The sequence below is a fragment of the Lynx canadensis genome, chromosome F2, assembly GCF_007474595.2.
Source record: "Lynx canadensis isolate LIC74 chromosome F2, mLynCan4.pri.v2, whole genome shotgun sequence".
In the NCBI taxonomy this organism is placed as follows: Eukaryota; Metazoa; Chordata; class Mammalia; order Carnivora; family Felidae; genus Lynx; species Lynx canadensis.
The window spans coordinates 24,408,482-24,417,262 of NC_044320.2; the positions used below are offsets into that span (position 1 = coordinate 24,408,482).

General features: G+C 33.2%; 1 long non-coding RNA gene across 1 annotated transcript in view; it reads left to right on the forward strand.

The window, feature by feature from the left end:
• Positions 1 to 6,037: 6,037 nt before the first annotated feature.
• The window catches only part of LOC115505845, an 18,855-nt gene continuing 16,111 nt past the window's right edge, over positions 6,038 to 8,781 (forward strand). The window contains exon 1 of the long non-coding RNA XR_003966158.1: positions 6,038 to 6,049. This is a non-coding gene — a long non-coding RNA (uncharacterized LOC115505845). The remainder of the gene's footprint in view (positions 6,050 to 8,781) is intronic.

Genomic DNA, 8,781 nt, shown 5'->3' on the forward strand with positions numbered 1-8,781 from the left:
ATATGATCTAGAAATTCCACTTCTGGGTATATACCAAAGGAAATGAAAACAGGATAATAAAGAGATATATGCTTTCTATGCTTATTGCAGCATTATTCGCAATAGCCAAAATAGAGAAACAACGTAAGATGCTATCAGCTGATGAATCCACACATTTGCGTTCTGTGATTTCAGTGACTCACAGCCAGCCATGGTCTGGAAGTGGATGGTCCTCCTTTTGACACATAATCAGAAGGTGAATAGTAACTTAAATCTAAGTCACAATGCCTATATCATTCACCACAATTCATCTCATCATGTAGGCATTTTATCATCTCTCATCATCACAAGAAGAAGGGAGATTACAGTGGGGGAGAGGTAGGTGGGGGATGGGCTAGATGGGTGATGGATATTAAGGAGGACACTTGTGTTGAGTACTGGGTGTTGTGTGTAAGTGATGAACCATTGAATGCTACACCTGAAACTAATGTTACACTGTATGCTAACCAACTGGAATTTAAATAAAAACTTGAAACAAAAAAAAATCACATTGAATTTTCATACAGCTATAAGCTATCACTATACGGCAAGCACTGTTGGACGAATTTCACATATACAACATCATTTAATCGCTACTGTAACCATATTAAGGAGGTTCTCTTACTCTTCCTATTTTACAAGTAGAAAACCTGAGCTGTTAGTAGGCTAAATACTCGTCTAAAGTCATACAGATAGTAAATGGAAAAGTTGAGGTTTGAACCCTGGCAGTCTGGTTTCGGAATTAGTGCTTTATTGCTAAGTTGATACCACAGAAAAAAATATCATAAGAATGAAGATTGTTTTCTCATATTGAACGTTTTAATAAAAGCATGATTAAATAAATAAATAAACAAACAAATAAATAAGGCAAACTTGCAAAAATAGAATAATATGGTGTTTAAACAGGGGCTGAGGATGGGAGAATAGGAGAGATGTTGTTCAAGGGAACAAACTTACAACTAGCATACAAGTAAATTCTGGAGATTTACTGCGTGGTATAGTGAATATAGACCGTTATAACCAATCATTGAACATGCTTGGGAACTAGATTTTAATTTTTCTCACTTTAATAAGGAAATTATAATTCTGTGACAAGATAGAGGTGCCAGCTATTACTACCATGGCAATCAAATGGCAATATACAAATCAACATGTTTTACACCTTAAATTTACATAATGTTATATGTTAAATATATTTCAGTATGAAATAGAACAATTGGCAAATTAAATATCAAAATGATGATGAACCATTTCTAAAGTTATAATTATCATTTATATATGTATATTATCTATATTTCTAAAAGTTTTTTCATATGCTTCTTCATTATTGAAAGTTTTATGATTTGTGAGATTCTTAAAACTGTAATAATTTTTAATCTGTTATATTTTCATTTTTATTATAATACCTAGAAGACTCTACGGTTTATTTTTAAAAATCTTTTGACTTAGTATATGAATGAAATGTTAGGGTTTGTTTATGTGTATACCTAACAAACAATAATTATTCATTTGATATAATGTTTTAGTCATGGATTTTATTATTTCTACATGAATGTGCATCCCAACAAGATTGCTTTTTTCTCTCCCCCATTGCGATCAGCCTTCACCATGCGATAGCTTTGGCCAATAAAACATGAGCTGAAATGATGTTTGTTACTTCTAAGCAAAAGCTTAAGAGCACTCACATGTTTATGCAATTTTGCTTTTCGTCTTCTGTGGAAACCTTTGCCTCCTTCTCAGATTTGAGAAGACACATAGGACAGCAGATCTGCACCCAACATGTAGAGTCAATGAAAAATAAGCTTTGTGAATGTAATTCACCAAGTTTTGAGGTTTGTTACTGTAGCATAAGCTAGTGAAAGCTGAGTAATACAATTTATTCAACATTAGTAATTTTTGTACCGTGACTTACAACAAGTCATTCAGTTGGTGAAGGACAATGAGACTGGATGACTCTTGCATTTTTAGCAAATTCTCCAAACTTAATTATAAGGAAGAGTGATGTTGGTTTTTTGACAGTGTACCTGGATGATTAGAAGCTTGGTAATGGAGGGCACTTTATCAGATCTGTGGAATTGGATAGCAGTTTCCATGTGGCAATGTTTTCTGATTTACTAAAACTACCTCCCAAAATACTGCAATTTGTGGCAGTTTTGGAAGAGACAGGTGATGCAAGCTGAAATGTTTTTTTAGAATTGTTATCATAAAACTTTTTCCCCAAAATTTTCACGTTGTATCATGTGAATTCTTATTGTGTGATCTTTATAGCAAAGGTGGGATTAAATATGACCAAAAGGCCTTAGGTTAATAAATCACCATAAATAGTGTATTTGTTTTAAGGGAAAGATCTAGAAGTTTATGGAAACAATTAAGGACAAATAACTTATTAGGTAATGTTTAGCTTTTTATCAGATATAAGAGAAATTATAATGACATATAAACTAATATTAGTACATTAATTTTAAGAGTAGATGTGTGCCACTAATAACTCTACATATGTTTGATTCTATGACTCTCCTCCAAAGTTTAGCACATATATTGATAAAATTTATTTTACATTTTATGTAACAATTTAGTGCTTGTTTCTTTTTTTCCTCCTTTTGACAACCTTTCATGGAGTGATGTTTGCATCTTCTGAGTATATAACACAAATCATCTTTGTACGACTTTAATGCAAGACTAAATTGCAAATAAAAGAAAATTACATTTTTGTCATGTATTTCATTTCATTAAGATAATGAGCTATTAACAGCAACTTGATAGTTGAGATATGGAATAGATATGAAAAAGATTACATAAAGATCTTATATGTACAATTTATATGCACTGAAAAAATAGAAATATTGAAAATGTGGCCTAAAGCAGAATATAAATTCTGATATAGGCTAAAAGGAAAGAAACAAGATACTAAAGGATAGGATACAGAATATCTAAGCTAAGTACACCTTAATCAGCCATACATGATGAAAGAGTAGATTTAGGGGTAATCTAACATATGCATATATCAGCATATGTTACAATGAATAGATGAGATATTCTGCAGGCAGCCTAATAGGAAGAAAATGTAAGAGAACTTTTTTTGAGAGTGAAAAATAATATATTTTTACATGTATCCTATAAAATATTCAGTAAAAAATTGTGAATATTGTGGCATCATTAATGAAGCAGTTTATTTGACAATATGTAAGGGATTCTGTCATCTAAGCTAGAATCCTTGAATAAGATCATGAAGTATTGCCATATAAGGACAAAACTTAATTTTTTTAAGATTTTATTTTATTTATTTTTATTTCAGAGAGAGAGAGAGAGAGAGAGACAAGGGGAGAGGGGCAGAGGGAGAATCTCAAGCAGGCTCCACACTGAGCGTAGCACGGGGCTCAATCCCCCAACTCTAGGATTATGACCTGAGCCATTATGAAATCTCAGATGTTCCATCGACTGAGCCATACATGTGCCCTTAAATATTTCATTTTTAAGTAATTTCTATACCCACTATGGAGTTTGAACTTACAACCCCAAGATCAAGAGTTGCATGCTCTACGGACTGAGCCAGCCAGGCACCCCAGAATTTAATTTTTAATTGATACAAATAAAGAAAATAATTTCATAAACACATATGTATTACAATCATAATTTCTAATTATTTGAAGCCATACTTAATATTAATTTAATTAATACTAATTAAGTTAAATTAATATTAATTTAAATTAAATATTAAATTAGCTTAAATTAAATTAATAGAAAAGTCAAATAAAACGAACTTAAATGAAGCCTAGATCAGGAAGAAAAATGACAGTGATATCCAAAATTGCTGGTAAGCTTAAATGGGAAGTCAAAATAGTGTAGAAAGTAATGTGCCTAGGACCCATGGAAATTGAAAATTATATAGTTTGCCTTAGATATGGTAAAGCTATTTATGCACACAATAGTAATGTGCTCAAATCCAGTGTGAAAAATGCGTAAGTGTTTAGAGAAGCATATCTTAAATCAAGTATATAAAACAAACAAAACCCTCTGAAATCAAAACAGGTTATTACACAATGAATTGCATCACCAAACTGACAAAAGTGTGCATATTGTCATTCATATTTAGGCTGACACATGAAATTTACAGTTTACAATGCACTTTGCAGAGTAGTTAGAGTGGTTACATAGGTCTTCTAACAGGTGACATTGGAGCAGAGATGTGGATGATTTGATGAATTCATGTCTATATCTGGGGAAGGAGCATTCCAGAAAGATGAAATATTAAATGCAAAGATCCTGAGGCAGAAAATCTTACTATTTGCTTTTTCAAAAAGTGTCTGACTTAGGTCAAATATCCAGTCAGAGAGCAGTTTTATGCCAGTATTCTTTTCTGTGTAAGAGTCTCTATGTCAGTTTTATTGTTTAAGTGGTATCTAGTGTTAATATTGTTGTTTCATGTTAATCATTAATATATCATTCCTATCACTTCTCCTTTTCTGGTTTAAATGTCTTTCTTCGATCTTGTCCATATCTCTAACACTGCTAATATCTGCACCCTACCATAATCACTGGTGAAAACATTCGGTGATTTAAAAAATTAAAATTTCAAATATTTTGAATCATGTATTGCTTGTCAAAATCATTTTTCACTTTGAGAGCTTGCAAAATAAAAATGATTACTGATCTGTAGTATTATTTTCAGAAAAACCAATGAAAATGTTAGTTTGTTTTTACTATCCACCTCTATTCTTTTGCCAGGAGTGGATTTCAGAAGAGAGCTGGTGAACAATGTAATTGATTTAATTAACATAACAACAAATCTATACCTAATCAAACAGTTCATTCCTGTGCGGACAGCTACTCCTTAGTGAGTCATGTGGCAGGTATCTCCATACGAGTGGTTGGAAGAAGAGAGTTCCAGAACTAATAGGCCTTTCCCTTGACAATCACTTTAAACAGAAGCTGCATAGAATACCCTACAACCCAGTAATTGCACTACTAGGTATTTATCCAAGGGATATAGGTATGCTGTTTTGAAGGGACACATGTACCCCAATGTTTATAGCAGCACTATAAACAATAGCCAAAGTATGGAAAGAGCCCAAATGTCCAACAATGGATAAATGGATAAAGATGTGGTATGTGTGTGTATATATATGCGGTATGTGTGTGTATATATACATATATATATGTATACACACACACAATGGAGTATTACTCGGCAATTAAAAAGAATGAAATCTTACTGTTTGCAACTATGTGGCTGGAACTCGAGGGTATTATGCTAAGCGAAATTAGTCAGTCAGAGAAAGACAAATATCATATGACTTCACTCATATGAGGACTTTAAGACACAGAACAGATGAACACAAGGGAAGGGAAGAAAAAGTAATATGAAAACAGGCAGGGGAACAAAACATAAGAAACTCTTAAATATGGAGAACAAATAGAGGGTTCCTTGAGGGATTGTGGGAGGGGGGATGGGCTAAGTGGGTAAGGGGCATTAAGAAATCTACCCCTGAAATCATTGTTGCAATATATGCTAACTTGGATGTAAATTAAAAAACAAAACAAAACAAAAACAAAAACAGAAGCTGCTTTTGGTTATTAAAACAAAAACAAAAACAAAAAGAAACAAAAAAACCAAAAAGTTAACACCTTATTTTCTTCCCCTGGGTTTCTGAAATCTTTCACTCGTGCGTCTTTTTCCAGTTATCATATTCCTAAATGACCCTTTGTTCAGAGATTATTTTGGTTGCTTGCTTTTTCCACCAAGCCTTTTAATTTCTAGATCTAATGACATAGAAATACCTGAACATAAAAAAAGAAGAAAAAAAAATGTGTTATATCCCTTCCCTTTTCATAGAACTTAATTCTCGCAGACTTCAAGATAACCCTAAAGGATTAAAACCCTAAAACTCACCCTCAGCATTCTACTTTGCATTCTCCCTTCTCTTTATACAAAGCCAGCTCTCCTCAAAGTCCTTTCATTACCATACTTCTGATCTAAAAGAAACCATGAAGTTGGTTGGTTGTTTTCCTTCCACTGAGTATAAAATAAACTGTAGGCCAAAGACCAGTCATTACTTGATCATTTCATCATACCTTAGTATTTTACAAATATAAGATGCTATATATTTTTAGGAGTTTTGTATAAGAAATTCCTTGTGTTTACTCTTCTAAACATGCATGTTATCTACTAATTTATTCATGTAGCAAATAAATATTCAGTATCTGCAGCATATTCAATATTGGCCTAAATACTCTGGTTACCAATAATAAGATGCTATGCATGTCATTAATAAAGATGGGAGGAGTGTAGGGTGACATATCAGTGGAGAATTAAAATGCCAAGCAGGAAAAAAACAATGATACAGATAAGCAAATATTATTATGAGAGCTTAAAGTAAAAGCAGAAAAATTTCTGAGAATGTATCTCTAAACTGTATTTTAAAAAACTAATAGAACTACTCATATGTGGAATTTAAGAATCACAACAGATGAACATAGGGGAAGGGAAGGAAAAAATAAGGTAAAAACAGAGGGAGGCAAACCATAAGAGACTCTTAAAAAAGTTTTAATGTCTATTTACTTTTTGAGAAAAGAGAGAGAGAGAGAGACAGAGGTGTGAGTGGGAGAGGGGCAGAGAGAGGGAGACACAGAATCTGAAGCAGGCTCCAGGCTCTGAGCTGTCAGCACAGAGGCTGACACGGGGCTCAAACTCAGGAAACCACGAGATCCTGACCTGAGTCGAAGTCGGACGCTTAATCCACTGAGCCACCCAGGCACCCCCATAAGAGGCTCTTAAATACAGAGAACAAAATTGAGGATTCCTAGAGGGGAGGTGGGTGGGGGGATGGGCTAAATGGGTGATGGGAATTAAGGAGGGCACTTGTTGGGAACAGCACTGGGTGTTATATGTAAGGGATGAATCACCGGGTTCTATTCCTGAAACTAATACTATACTGTATGTTAACTAACTTGAATTTAAATGAATAAAAATTTTAAAAGAATAAAAAATAAAAAATAAATAGAACATAGAAAATGATGTTAGCAGAGAATCACTACAGGTAGGGACAGCATGATCATAGTAACTTAGTGTTTTCTGCTACTAGAATGGAAGATATGAGGCTAAGGCTGACATATATAAATAATTAAACAAACAAACAAACTAAGCAAGTTTTAGACTTCCAGGTTAAGAGAAGTGTGAGACAAGGAATACTGCATGTATATTTATGAAAAATCTTAGGATTCAATAAGCAAAGAATTAAAAGACACCCAAAAGTTGTGAAATGAGAGGTATGTGGACTTCTTTTTTTAAGGAGATCGCTTTGACAATTGTCTAGAAGATGAAATTCAAGTAATGCCAGACCCACATTAAGAGTTCAGTTCTGTCATTGAAACTGTGTACTTCAACTTCATCATTCCTAATATCAACACATTGGAAAAATTATTATCTTTCAACTCAATCGCCTAGTGTTTTTGTTCTGTCTTTAAAGGACTAAACTTTCAATCCCTCATTTGTAACAAACACAGCCACATTGGTTTACTAGAATTCTAGTAACTATAAACTAGTGATAGCTTAAAAGCATGGTTGTTGTAGGGACAGTTCTAGCTTCAGATTGCTAGTCTGCCACTTACTATAATGTTTTTGCACAAATGACTAATTTAACCAGTGCCCTGCTGGAAATTTTTTTAACTGGATCTGCAGAGCAGAGTCAGGTAGGGGTTGAATCATTCATAAATTCCCCATGTGTAAATACTTCCTCTATCACTGATTTGAGTTCACCAGTAGTATATAATTGGTTCTTGCCCTCCATAGGTAAATGGTACCATCGATTTAATAATTTTTAAGTCAGTTTCCTTATTTCTATAATTATGAAAACATATCCAAACTCATTTAGCTATTTTATTTTTTCTCCATTTTATGTCTCAAAGATAGAAGCTAAATGGCCAAATATTGGGGGGTATTCAACCTCCCATTGAAGAATTTGGACTGTCAAGTGTGTGCTAGCTTTATGACTATATCCTATGTAGGCACATACAGGCATACACCTTTTTCTTACTATACATTTTTGAATGATTTCCTGGCCTGTATTTAGAAGAATAAATCTTTAGCATTAGGAGACAGGATCCTAGAATTTCAGAGTAACCAGCTTAAATTTACAACAAACTATCTCACGTGAGGAATTAAGTAGGGCGAGGGCTAACAGACCAAAAATTAGTTTATTATCACAGAAGATCTGATACACTGTTTAAACATTACTTGTCATTGTTACATACTTTGTAAAGCAAATCACTTGTTTTTTTTTCAAGTTGTTAGTTGAGATTTCTAACTGCTAATTTGATACTTTCTCAAATAATGAAGGGCTCAACTGAGTTCATGAATCTATCATAAAACTATATTACTTCTACTTTTAGTCAAACTAGTTCATTTAATAGGGCGAATGCCATCATTAGTGTATCACACCTTAGTGTTTTACAAGCATAAAATACTTCATATTAATTTTAGGGTATTCCTTCAGAATATTTCTTGGGTTCATTTTTTCAATAGATTCACATTTATTCATGAATTTATTTATCCAGCAAATAAATATTCAGCACCTCTCATGTGTCCAGTACTGGCCTAATGATGGAGGTACAAATGTTGCAATACTATCATACAACGGATAGGAGTAAGATGGGTATGGGGAGGCAGCTAAATACATAATTAGAATTCATGGCAGTAATAATGTTTATGATATGAAAATATTATGTGGACACACGGTAAAAATTGATATTTTAGAATGATTCCCA